Consider the following 14,946-nt stretch of genomic DNA (forward strand, 5'->3'; position numbering starts at 1 on the left):
TCATTTTTACTACATAAACTTTTTCAATGTAGCTTTTGTCTTCAAAAGTTAGTTAGAGTATTTAAAACTATATTTTTGAATTATAATTGTAAGGAAAATAAGTATTTAATATATTATGGAAAAGTAGAAATAAAGTAAAACTTACTATTTTAACATTTTTAAAAGTTACTTTTCCTTACTTTAAAGCTTTAGAAAATCAATGAAGTAATCATTTACAAGGCATATCAATTTTAGATTTATTTTTATTAAATTTATTGTTGAGGACACTCATAGAAATAAAAACGATTTGGTGAGCTTTATTTCTCATTTAATATATGTACTGCGTAAGATACTTGAAAATTTAATGTATTTATCAATTTAAAACACTGCAACTTTTACGAAAATTGCAAAAAACCAAAACTAAAGTTAAAAGGAGTATAAAAAAATTGTTTTTGGATTCAAAAAAAAATTGTTTAACTAAAAGTAAAAAGTATTTAAAACTTAAATACTTAAGCTTAATACTTTTGTAAAACTAAAACTATTTATTAGCTTTTCATTCGAACTTTTCAAAATAAGCTGAACACTGTTTAGTTTATAAAATAAATACTTTGAATATTTTAAACTTTTATTAACTTTATCTATTTCCTCTATACTTGTCAAAAATATTTTCTTTAAATTAGTAAGTGTATTTTTATAATACAATCAATGTTGTTGAGTCAGCTAGTTTATTGCGTACTACAAAAATGGCAACTTAATTAATGAAACTTTATTGACTAAAAATGAACAATTTATCACGTAATACATTAATTTTGAGATTTTTTCTTTAAAATATTTTGTTGATATAGTATGATTAAATCTTTTCTCCCAATTGAGATCCCTCTAGCTCTTTGCACTCCTTTTCGTGATAATATAACCAACTAGTTTTGAATCTTCTCTAAATTTTCAAGTATGTTGTACAAACTTCTTTGAGAACTTTTTTTTGGCCTATCAAAGTTATTTTATTATATATACGCTTATACTACTACAAGTATAATATAATTATATATTAAAAATAACTCACATTAAATGTTTATAAATTTTTAAGTAGATAAATTCTCTTTGTTTTCGTAACAATACTCTTTCAGCGTATCTTCGGTTTCGAGATAATCGTCTACTAAGATGTGTGAGCTTCGATAAAACGTCAAATCTTTGGCTTCTAAAAGTAGTTGTATAAGTAAAACGCTAGTTATATAAATTTAGAACTTTCTTTAGCATGGAAAACTTACCCCTTTTTTAAATGCCTTGATTCAGAGTTTTTGGTTAGTGCAAGTAGTACTAAATTAGCAATCAATACATAAAGTAAAACCTTCATTATGAATTATTAGTTTATATTTTTAACTGAGTTTGATATTACCGAAATAAATAAAAAACTTATTTTATATATGAAAAACGAGAGAAACACCTTTTTTTTTTCCTACAACAACATTTTTTTGTAAAAAAATATTTTTAGACTTACGTTGAGTGGTTTTTTGCAAGAAAACAGGGGATATTTTATTCTCCTCATGTCTCGAACTTTTAAGTCATCGTGGTTTACTTTAAAAGGTGTTATTAACCGTAACGACGTAAAGCTGCGATTTGTGTATACTAAGGGAAAAATTCTAATAAACTACAAACATATCCAATTTTTTATTGGCATGAAATTGATTTTCTTTTAAATATGATTCATTTAAACATTAAAAGTTTTCAAATTAAGCTTAAGCCTTTAAGCAATCAATCAAGTTCAAAAAGAAATCATATAAAATAAAAGCTTAGTTCAGGTGTTTTTGTAAAAAAATTTAACCTGAATTGTTTCCCAAGTTTGATATTTCAAACTTTCAATTCACGATTTTAAGAACTCGTCTAACCTAGTATTAGGAACTAGATTGTATTACTCTTCTATAAGTTTTTTTTACATAATGAAAAATCTGTTGAAATTTTGTTCATATTTTGATGATTGCTTTCTTCAGATTGAAATATTAAAATGCAAACACAAAATTGTGTTTTATCAAAACTTTTACTGTTAGAATAGATTAAAACGCTAATAATATAATGATTTGACCTAAAAAATAAATATAGTACTATACTTAACAGAATTCGAAATATATATTGATAAAAAAGCTGTAAACTTTACTTAAGTCAAACACTTTTTTAAACAGTTACTTATTCAGAAAATTACCTTAAATAATCTATTTATTGAATTATTGTACTTAAACTTACAAAAATTAATAAGAAAAAAATATAATAATCATTAAAAAGCGTTTATAATAAAAAAATAATGGTTAGCACAGCAATTTAATTTTCTATAAATGTTTTTATACAAATAAAAAACTAGAGTTTGATTAAAAAATGTATTTATATGTTATTTAAATACAATAGAAAAAAATTAAAACATTTCCGTTTTTAGAACTATTTTTGTAGTTTAAAATTTTATAAATGGTTCTGAAAACTTTTAAATACTGTTTTTTTATTTTAGTTGATAATCTTAAAACATAATTAAAAAACTAGTATCCAAGATTAGGATAGACCTAACAAGATAGTATGCAAATATTGTTGCTTTTTTATTATTATTTTTCATTGTATTTTTTCTTATTGAGGGCATAGTGTGTAATTGTTAAAGTACTTGTTTAAATATTTTCATTTATAAAAGCTAAGCTGGGTTTATGGTTGAATTCACTTCTGTAAAATGTAATAAAATGTTGTACAATAGTTTTTGTTTTTGTTTAAATATGAATTTCTTAACTGTTTTAGTCAAACTATTAAATAAAAATTAATAATTAAATTTTTGGCATAAAATACTGATAAAATTTAATGTAAAAACATACCATATTTTCACATTTTTACCTTCTTTAAAGAACTGTGAACAATCCTTCAAGTATTTTTATGTTTGCTGTTAAAATTGTTTATTTCGCTTTATATGTTAAGTAATTTTTATAAAAATGTTCTGTACTCTTATTTATTTGTTTTTTAATTTTAGATTTAATTAATTTACTGTATTTTCATTTTTATGTCATAGACAAGTTTTTGAAAACATTTTTAATAAAGCTTTTTTAAGTAAATGCGTTACTCAGTTTCGTTTAATTTTCTTTTCTTTTATTTTGTTTATTGTTTGATTTCTTAAGGCTTAAAAATTAAAAAAAAAGTTGTTAGCTTGTAAGAAACTGTAAAAGCTTGTGTTTAACGACTTGATAATAAAAATCTTCCTTTGTACACCAGGTCCTTAAACCAAACTTTTTGAGTTTTTTTATCGTTAAGTAACTAATTGTATAATAATATATTAAATTTTTGTAGTTTTATGATACTAAAAATGTTTTAAATAATTCGATAGTGTAGTTTTTTTTTGTTGTTTTTATATAAGTATTTAAGTGTAGATTACATCAAAATGAAATTAACGGAATGGTAATATTATTATTTATAATAAAATGTTTCATAGCTCTAAAGTATACATACTAAGAGTTGCAAAAATGAAAAAAAACTTGTAAAATTACGCTTTTTTCTTTGATAAGATATAAATTTATTTTATAGACTCCGTAGATCTGTTCTTAAATTTATTTGAGAGCAGTGAAACGCTGTTAGTCGGAATAAAGTTTTAACACAAAAATATCTGTGGTATATATTCCAATAAGCTTAGCTTATCAGGATCTCCAGGATTTAAGGCCTTTTAACGTTACATCTTAAAATTTTTATATTGAGTATTAACATAAAAGCAAAATTTCAAACCACAAACTTATTCTTATTTATTACTACTTATTGATGTATGAACAAATAATTATTATTAGAAATGAACTAACTATTTCTAGTGACAAAACCGACAATCTTTATTCTATTAGCAAAACTAATTACAATAAATTAAGTAAAAATTCCTTGACTTATAGCTATAAGATAGTTTCTAGTAACTGTTTGGAACAAATTAATCTGAAAGCAGTAGCAACAATAAAAGGATTGAACATTAAAGGTAAAGCAAAAAAGCTCAATCAAAAAAACATCCTTTATAACAAACAGTCAAAGACCACAAGCAAAAATTTCCTAACTTACTAGAGTGTCGATTAATTAACACGATGAAACCAGAGATTGGAATTATCTCTAAGAAGATATTTTATAAAATAAATTGCCACACTAAATCTAAAAGTCCAATGGAGGAATTCCTTTGAAGTTACTGATTGATTTAATAAAATACAAAATATAAGATCAGTAAATTTATTAATATTTTTCTTAACTTACATATTATTTGATTCATCTTCTGTAAAAAAATTATCATTATTTGGCCTATATTGTGACATAGCTTAGCCGTTTCAAATAGATCTAAATGATAGAAAAAAAAAAAGCATATTCTAGTCCCACGGATTTAAGATTTCTGTCGAATGTAATTTGATCCAAACGGATTTTTTAGACATTAGCATGAAATTAAGTAATAACACTTTCCCACCATATAAAAAGGATAATTCAAACGTAAAATACATAAATAATCGATCTAATAATCCTAAAATAATTAAAAAGGTATTAGCTCAATGATTAATAAGAGACTAATCAAACTCTTTTATAACAAGAAGATATTTAATATCATTTAAAAAGATTATAATGTAACACTAATTTCAAGCGGTCATGATAGGCTAAAAGACTATGATAAAAACGATCTGAATTCTAATAGAAAAAAAAAGATTAAAAAAATTCATATATTTTAATCCTTCGTTTTGTAATTCTGTAAAAACTGTTATACTATCAAAATCAACCCGTGTTGAAATTTCACCCGATTATTTTTTACATATTCTTTATTCATTAGCTTATTTATTTTTTTTTTATATACTTTTTATTTATTTTTTAATACCACTGTTACCCTTAACCCTTACCCTCGATCGGTAAGCGGTTCTCGAATTTGACAAGGTGGATTTTGATCGCGGGTGGATTTTGAACGTTTCCTGTAAAAACCTTATAGGTAAGAAATTTTTGGATCTTGTTTCTACATCAGGGTTTCCCAAAGTGGGGGATATCACCCCCTGGGGGCGATTTTAGTCAGTCGGGGGGCGATAACTAGTAAAGGGGCGAAAGGGAGGGCGGTAACTAGTAAGGGGGCGAAAGGGGGGCGATTTTAAAATCTTTTGGAAGTCATAAAACTTTTACTTTCTACTTTGCTATTTTACTAATTTTAGCTTGCTATTAAATATTTGACCCTGAGGTAAAACTTAAACAAAAAAAGTCCTTTTAGTTTACGTATAATATAGAAAAAAAACTTAAGTGCTTATGAATCCTATATTAAAGTAAAAATCATATTTTTATTCATACTTTTCTCGTTTAACAACTACAAGAGTCATAGATAATCGGAATCACTATCACCATTTCATAACCTGACGTATATGCTATTTGGGATCATAAATTATTTGTAAAAATCTATGTTATCTATTATAAATACCACCTCATGACATTTTATGATGACATTTATTATTTAAACAATTTTTAATGTTTATAAGTAAAGTTAACATCATTAAGCTTTATTTATAAACTATTTTGATAATAATGACTACTAAACCCAAAAAAGTTCGATATTACTAAGAAGATTACTTACGATATGGTTTTATTAAAAATCAAAGTAACATAACTCAAACTTCATGCTTTTATTCAAAAAAACCTTCAGTAATGAAGCTATAAAACCATCACAGCTCAAAGATTATCTTAAAAGATTTCATTCAGAACATGTAGATAAAAATGTAGAGTCTTTCAGAAAACGTAGAGATAAGAAAAAAAACAGGTAAAATCACAAACATGTTCAAGAAATCTACACAAAGTTATGAAGATGGACAATTAGCTTCTTATTATCTGTCTCTCATAGTTGCTAAACAAGAACTGCCTCACACCATTAGGGAAAAAAAAAGTTTTTTTCCTGTCTTAAAAACAGTTCTAGAAAAAGTCATTCATTATAAAAACACCAGTGATGTCTTCCGTTCTATTCCTCTAAGCAACAACACTGAGAAAAAACGTACAGATGAAATGTCAGAATGTATTGAACAAAAGTTAGTTCAAATGATCTGCAATAATTTTTTTTCGATGCAGGTTGACGAGTCCACATTGCCGGGAATAAATGTCTTCTTTTTGCTTGCGTGCGTTTAGTAGTTAATGATACAACATACGAAGAACTAGTGTTCTCCAAAGTAATAGAAACGCATAGCGCAGGAAGGCTTATGTTTGAAAAATAAAAAATACTTTGAATTAAATAAAATACCTTCAAAACATCTTATAGGAATTGCAACAGATAGTACTCCATCTATGATAGGAAAGTATCGTTGATTAATCACATATTTTCATGAGTCAAACCCTGATACATTTACTAATCATTGCGTTATACATCGCCAACATTTAGTTGCAAAAAAATTGAGCATACGTTTATACTCATTAAACTTATTAACAAAAGCTGTCAAAAAACTAAAAAGCCATGCTTTACAAAGTCGTCTGTTTAAACAGCTGTGCAATGACAATGATAACGTTTTTGATAATTTGATAATACATACAGATTAAAGATGGGTATCAAATGGAAACGGTTTATAAAAGTTTTTGACTGTTTTTAAGTCAGTCATTAATTTTTTTCTGAAAAGGATAAGGTATTGGCAGATAATCTTGTTAAAAGAAAAATAGACGTTGTTTACATGTCAGACTTTTATAGTAAGTTCAACGATATGAATAAAATTTTACAAAATAAAAACTTGAACCTTGTGAAAGTCAAAAGTAAGACAACCAGTTTCAGAAACCAACTTAAACTGTATGTAAGAAATTTAAGTCAAATACTATTTCATAGTATTCTACTACGTAACATATAATTTAAAAATTTTAAAATTAAAATTTTATCTTTACAACTAACTTGCTTATAATATCTCTTAGCATTGAAGTTAATAATTTTACAGCATCAAAAGAAGCTATCGATGAAACCACTTTTCATGTGAGATATTCAACCAGTTAGTCAAATTTCCTCAAACTAGATCAGCAATGATGTTTTAATATTTAATTCTTTATGTATAAAATAAACTGTTCATTCTTTTGTAGATTTTTAATCTCTGGTATAAAAATTTTAGAATATGCCAATTTATGAAACAATTTAAGTATATTGTGCGGCTTAAATAAGTTACTTAGCATTAACTTCTAAATGTCCGAAATTCGTTATACGAGAGATTATTATAATGTCAGGTTTCAGTTAAGGTTTTAGATGGGTAACGTACGGCCCAGATCTAGTCAAATCTTGGCCCGCTAAGTAACTTGATAACTACTTGTACAAAACAAATAAAATTTAGTTTTTTATACTTAATATTTTGAAATACGCTTTCAATTTAATTTTCAGTTTACAATAGTACTTCCTAGATCACAATAATACTAAATTATTTATTTATTTATCATTTTATTACAATTTTGCTCCAGTTTTTTTAACTTTCTTACATTTTAGTTTTTTAAGTTATGCAGCCCGCAAATACATTTTTTTAACAAGTCAACACTAGAAAGGATTTTTTAGTAAATATGGCTTGCTGACTACAAAAGTTGTCCACCACTAACCTAAAGGTTTCATCAGTTTCAAAACAAACAATATTTAAAGAGAACTGATTACAGATTACACAAGGCTTTTTAATAATTAAGTATTTTAATACACTTTACTGGGCTTATTAGAAAAAACCTCTAAATTATTTTCTCAAGCCCTGAAAATTACTTTGAACACAGACCAAAAGTGCATGCATGAGAAGTAACAGATTAAATTACATTTCGAACACAACTTTTTTGGCTCTAAAGTGCGTACTCAAGATAAAATTATTTAATAAAATCATTGGAGGCAATTTTTTTCAATTTTCTGAAAAGGGGGCGATTTAGTAAATGAGTTTGGGAAACCCTGGTATACATTTTCCCGAAAACAGTAAGTTTCACAAGATTTTTACCAGGAACACAATCAAAACCTCGTACAGCTGTTTGCCTAATATGAGAAACATCATCAACTCACACAAAAACAAGATTTCAGAGGCTGAAAACAAAACGAAAAGAAGGTGCAACTGCAGAAACAAGATGAATTGCCCATTTAATGGTGAATGCCTCTTAAAAGGTGTATGTAAAGCAAAAGTTAAAATAAAGAATACATTGGTTCTATGAGGGCTTCTTTCAAAACAAGTTGGTAATAACAAAATCACAGCATCTTCAAGAGATTACAAACAACAGCCATGGCTAAATTTACCACATCAAACAACATAAAATTCCTCGAAATTAAATGGTAAATGCTATTTAAGTCAATTGCTCAGTACCCAGAAAGACAGATAATTTATCTATATGCAATCTAGAAAGAAGGCTATTGCCGAAGCGGACAGAGTTAACAAACCACTTAATGTAGGAAAAAAACTAACTTCGACATGCCCCCATTTTTGATCCAGTTATATTCAATTTAAATCTTTTTTTTTTATTGTTGTTTTTTCTGTGTGTTGTACCATCCTAAGTTTTAGTTATTTATAACTGTAAGTTTATTTATAAGTATTATTCAATTTTATTTTATTTGACGAGTGTTTTTGCTTAGATATCATTTTACAGTTAATTAATTTCTTTTATATTTACTTCAGCACGTAATTACAATGACTAATTAATTACTAATTAATTACTTTTTTAATACCTGATCTTCTTATATATATTTGTAAGATTCGTGTTATTTCATTGTTACTTAAAAAGCTCTGAAGATCCTTTTAGGAGAAACAGTGTTAGCTAAAGTGAAAATCGTTGAAACAGTGTTAGTTAAAGTGAAAAATATTTCAATACTTATTGATGTAGAACGCTCAACATTAAGTGTTTTAATGCGTTGACTAACGAAAAAAATAAAAAATAAAAGTCCCAACCACATTTACAACAGACTGGTCAGATAAATAATCATTAAACATATTGAAAAGGACTCCTCATAAGTAGAGGAAAGGCGCGGCTTATTAGTTTTTCTAACAAAAGTTTTATTTAAATCAAAGTTTTTTAACTTTAATCAAAACTCTTTAACTTTTTTGCAAGAAACTAATTTATTTGGAAGTTTGTTCCATATTTCAACTGACCGATAAAAAAAAGAATGACGCCAAGCCTTATTACTGAAATTATGTTTGCATGTAAGTTTTTTGCTTCTTTCTCTCAGTAAATAATTAATTCTATAAAATTCAAAAATTAGTTGTTTATTAATTGTAGTTTCACCATTAACTAGTTTAAATACTAATGAGGTAAAGTTCAAGTCTCCTGTTTTCTAAAGATTTAGTACTAAGTTTTGCTAGTCTATCAAGGTAAGACGTATAAGAAATATTGCAACTGTTGAAGATTAATCTGGTATATTTTTTTTTGAACATATTCTATATGGTTAATATCTTTTTTTAATTATGAAGACCAGATTGGTGTGTTATTTTCCAACTTAGGACGAATATACACGGAAAACAACTTTTTAAGGATGTCTACATCCGTAGACTTAAAGCTCTTTAAAACTTGAAAATATGTAGTTGATGCAATTCAGTAAAGGTTATTAGTATGGTGTTTCCATTTTATATTTTCAGTAACAAAAGTTCCAAAATCTTAAAAGACTTCAGTTGAAGATAAGTTTGTATTGTTTGTTTTAAAGTCAAAAGTAGAGAAGGTTTTGAATCTTTAGAATTTGAAATTTACTCGGGTTTAAGTTTAATTTCCTTTCCTTTAGCCAAATGTAGATTTTATCTAAGGAATTCCGAAAAATTGTGTTCAATTGGCTAAATTATTTTGTGTCATCTGCGAACAAGTTTATGTTGCTGCTTTTATAATTTTCTGAAGCTATATAATAAACGTAAATCATACATAGTAGTTGGCCAATAACCCCTTCTTGAAGGACTCCACTAAAAGTAGGTAAAGATTCTGGAAATGTGTTATTAGTCATTACTTTTTTAGTTCTATCTTTTAGAAACTCTTTGAACTAACTAACTAATTAGACTGCCATGAACTTTGTATTGCGATAATTTTTTAATTTATTTAATATAGGAGACAGGGTTAAAAGCTTATTTGATACCTGTTTAGATTACTTTAGTAGACTTATTGATTAAAAAAGACGCCAACTGTAAGCAATCTAATAACTGAAAACAGAGTGTTTGGTTAGGGAGAAAACCAAATAGTTTAGGTGAAATAAGGTTAATTAACAGAAGATGATCAAGTATTTTATAGAAATTATATATTCAAAGATTCTGCAAAAGCTACTTGTCAAAGAAATTGGTCTGTAATTAAAGGGTTGTATTTGCTATCTTTTTTTATATTGGTATTACATATGAAAATTTCTATTGTTTTGGTACAGAAGATGTAGCCAGAGAACAATTAGAAATTAATGATAGTGGAAAAAATATAGAACAAATAGAACGCTTATAAAAAACGAAGAAATATTATTTGGTGTTTATCTTTTAAATGATTGACAGGTTTAATTATTTCATCATTTCTTACAAAAAAATTTTGAATTTCTAGACAGTCTTTATCAATAAGTTAAAAATTTGTGATATTCATTATCTTTACCAAATACTTTTCGAAAGGTCTTATTAAAAAAAGGCTTTAAAAAATCAAATACTATTGGTAAATTGTTTTCGTCATGCAAAACAGAAAAAAACCAAGTGTTAACTTAAGCTTAGATTTTACATAGCAGTAATATTTTTTTGCATTTATTTTCTTGAAAAAACTTTTTTAATGTTCTATATTAACTTTTTTTAATGTTCCATTTTAACTGATTTTTGATATTAATTTGAAACTTTTTTTGTATTTCTGTACCATCTGCTTATCAGATTTACAATGTTTAAAGAGATTTCGTTTTTCTCTCAACAGTTTTATATATAAAAATTATATATTTTTATTTTCTGTGATGTTTAGTTAAAGGCGCAAATTGTTTGATTTAAAAGTTTCTTGTGTTTATAAATTCGTCATAAAATTGTTGTTTTTCTTTAATTGTTGTATTTAACTTTCCAATTTTTTCTGACAAAAATTTATTAATCTTATCAAAGTTTGCTCTATAAAAATCTGAGTAGAGCGACCGAGAAGTTGGCTTTGTATCCATATCAACACTAATTGCCAAACGAAATAACGCTGTGGCCATTAGCATCGGTTAAAGGCGAATCCACGGAATGAAACTTAACTCTATCCAAACCTACACAATTACAAAGAAGTAAATCAAGAATGTTACTGAATCTTTTTAAATAAAGTTTATGTGACAATCATTGTAGGTTGTGCTTGGAATATTCCAGTCTATATTTGATAAGTTGAAATCACCAAAAATGTTTAAAGGAAACTTATTTGGAATAAAGTTCCTGATTGGATTGATCATATTTGAAACAATTGTTAGAGATATAGAAGAATTTAGAGGGATGTAGACAGATAAAAATCTAATTTTTAGTCCATTAAGAATCAAATCAAAATACATAAATTCAGAACCATCATAGGAAATAACATTAGTTTTAATTTAAGAGAGTTTTTTAAAATAACAGCAATGCCTCCCTCCTGCTCAGTCTATCATTACGGATAACATTATACCCTAAGGTCAATTTTATAGTTTATTAAACGACAAAAAAAAGACGCTTAAAATATTTGGTTCTAGGAGCTGCTGCACAAAGAACCTTTCGGTTATCGAGTCGCACACCACGGATACTTTTAAACGTCTTGTCCAGGACTAAGGGACAAAAATTTCGATCAATAATATTAGGATTTAACTATGTTTCAATAAAGAAAAACAATTCTAAATTTTTTTTGCACATATAACTTTCAACAAAACTTATCTTATTTAAAATAAATCTTATATTTGTATATGAAACTTTTAATTAAACATTTTTACTAGAGTTTAAATTATTACAACTAAATGTGCTTGAGGCTTTAGTACAACCACTAAAATAAAAACTACATTTACTTTTACTCTAATTGTTTGTAACTATTTGTGTTAAAAAACTGTATGTTAGAGTTTAAGAAACTTGACTTACTAGATTCATAGATCTTGGGTGTTGAACCGAAAGAGATTTCTAAGGTTTTCAATTATTCTGTTTTGCTTAGTCATGTACCTAGTATTCAAACTTCTGCTTTCAGCTTTTCCTTTTTTTTCTTTCAGTTCAATTCTTAATCTTCTAAAATTTCTTTTTTCTAATTTTGTACGGTCAACAAAATCGTATAAGTAGTAGTAAATCAGATTAACTAAAATGAAATAAGTATCAATGCAGCTACAAAAAAAAAACTAAGCATAACTTTAAATTTAGTTTGTGATTAAAAGATAACGATAACAATATAACTTTTTAGATTAAAATTAGCAGATATATATTTTATAAGATAAGTCTGATTTTTAACTATCAAAAACTTTTTTTTAATTTAGCTTTTAGAAAAACTATGCTTGTAGATTTAATAGTTATGTTTTAGTTATTTTTGCTCCTGCAAATTTTACTTTTTTTTTTACTTTACTTGATAAAATAAATAGTATAATAGCTTATATCTTTATAATAGTAATCCAAAATAAAAACTTACACGTAACTTAACATCACCTTTTTTTTCCTTTTACTGCTTATTGTCCATAGGCTGTAAAAATCGCCCTAATTAGTAACCTTGGTGTAAATATAAAGTATCAATTCAAGCTTACAAGCAGTTTGTGATGTTAGATAAACAGTAGAAGATTGATGTTTATTAAAAAAAAAAAAAATTCTGAAAGAAAACTTAATGTAGTGTTATGAGATGGTTCCAAAACTCACAAACTCATTTAATTTTCAGGTTGAATTTGTTAAGTTTTGTTTATTAAAAATAGTAAACTTTTTGAGTTTTAATATAAACAAATTATTGAGATTTTATAACAATTATCCAATATTATTAACAAGTAAAAAAACATACTTGTAATAGTTTTAGTATACTGTTTATTGAACGAGAAACAAAGCTCGAAATATTTGGTCATAGGACCTGGTGTACGAAAAACTTTTCGGTTATCGAGTCGTACGGGTGGGTGACACTTTTGCACGAGCTGACACTTTTGCACGAGGTGAAACTTTTGCATTAGGACACTTTTGCACGAGGGGACACTTTTGCACACAGAATCACTTTATCACGAGGGCGCACTTTTGCACAAAGGATCACTTTTGCACGAAGACACTTTTGCACAGGTTGAAAATTATTTTAATTTTCTTTTATTAACTTTAACTTTTTTTTTGCTATCTCTACTCATAACCCTTACCCTCGGTCAGTAAATCTTTTATTTTATTTATTTTGTTTTATATAGTTTTTTTTTACAACTTTTATTTAATTTCCTGTTTTATTTTGTTCATAAATTTTATTAGGTATATATACATTTTTTCTATTACTGTTACCCCTAACCCTTACCTTCGGTCGGTAATTTTTTTTTCCTATTTTGATTTTATATAAGTTTATTTTTGTTTTTTCTAGTTTTTATTTATTTGTAATTTTTTCATTTTACTATCACTAACCCTTACCCTCAGTCGGTAACTTTTTTTTTTGACTAATCTTTATATATTTTTTTTTTTTGCATTTTTTTTTTATGATACATATATTTTTTACTCTCGTGCGAAAATGACCCTCCGTGCAAAAGTGACGCCGTGTAAAAGTGTCCCTTCGTGCTAAAGTGACGCTCGTGCAAAGTTTACCCTTCGTGCAAAAGTGTCCCCTCGTGCTAAAGAGACGCTCGTGCATAAGTGACCCGTTCCCGTAATTTAGCAGCACTACTCTTTACGCCCAAAAGCGAACAAAATATTAAGTTAGAATATCATAAACACAATCTTACATATTATTTTTTTAAACTTAATAATACTAACAAAGTTGAACATACTCTTTAAAACTATACATATTTTATTTACAAATGTTTATACTTTAACAAACAAATTGTTTGGGAAAGCGATAAACTCAAACAAAATAGTGCACTTATAATTTAGTTTTTAACAACCTGTCTGCGTTTTATATAAGAATTATGTTATTCAATGTTTACTTGTCTAAAACGCTTTAAAAAACATACAAAACAAAAAAATGAGAATTATTCAAAAGATTAAGGTAAAACTAGGCATCATACTTGCTAATCTATTAAACTTTAAACGTGAATGCATATACAAAGTTTGTTTTTTTGTTGTTTTACTAAAATAACAATTCAAAGTAGTATAACATTAAGAATACATAATTAAAGACTTTTTCTTGTAGTTGCTACAAAACTAAAGTAATAGTTTATAGTTGTTAAATCATTTCAAGTTAATTGATAAAAAATACAATTTATGTATACTAAACAAGTAGATTTACTTTAAAAAGCTTTAAACTAAACCGGTAATTTTTAGTACATACAAAAGTAATTTTTAGTTAGTAAAACAAGTGTTTACAATTTCTTATTAATTAGTTAGTTTTTATTCAAAAGAACCTAAATAAATAATAAATTTAAAAAAGTTAATTTTTTTTATTCCAAAAATTGATTAGTTTCCAAATTTAGATATCAATTAACATTGTGTATAAATTAAAATATAAAATAGATTTTGCTATTGTTTGATAGTAATAAAAACAAAGAATATAGTCAATATTTTATTAATAACTTGGATAACTTTAATAACTTTATATGGCAAAATGTATTGATCAATGTTTTGAAATGTATCTTAAGATTTATAATTTTATCGTATTCATATCATTAAAAAATTTTAAACTGTACAAAATTGCATGTACAAAATGAGAAAATCAAATATTGTATGATTATCTGATGATAATAAGTTACGTGTAGAGTATGAGATAATGAAATGTGTCTTCGTGAGCACTTTCCATTGCAAAAAGAACTCAAAATTCTCAGCTAGATATATCAAGTCAAAAATTTATACTCTTGATAAAGAAGTCAAACATTCTTCCTATTTTTTAGTCTCAGATTAACGGTTACGTTTCTATTGTTTTAAAGATTTCATTGTTTGTATACAAGCTTTTTTTAAATATAATTTTGTATGTTATATCTTAGTTCTCATTTAGTTGTGAAATTTCTGT

General features: G+C 26.1%; 1 long non-coding RNA gene across 1 annotated transcript; it reads right to left on the reverse strand.

Moving 5' to 3' along the window:
• Positions 1-568: 568 nt before the first annotated feature.
• On the reverse strand, positions 569-1,357 carry LOC145837127 (uncharacterized). The gene is made up of 3 exons (XR_014369918.1): positions 1,245-1,357; positions 1,040-1,174; positions 569-963 (listed from the first exon to the last, which is right to left on the reverse strand). It is a non-coding gene; the product is annotated as an uncharacterized LOC145837127 (long non-coding RNA).
• Between the last annotated feature and the right edge of the window lie 13,589 nt (positions 1,358-14,946).

The sequence above is a fragment of the Thalia democratica genome, chromosome 5 (assembly GCF_965202585.1).
Source record: "Thalia democratica chromosome 5, ktThaDemo2.hap1.1, whole genome shotgun sequence".
NCBI lineage: Eukaryota > Metazoa > Chordata > Thaliacea > Salpida > Salpidae > Thalia > Thalia democratica.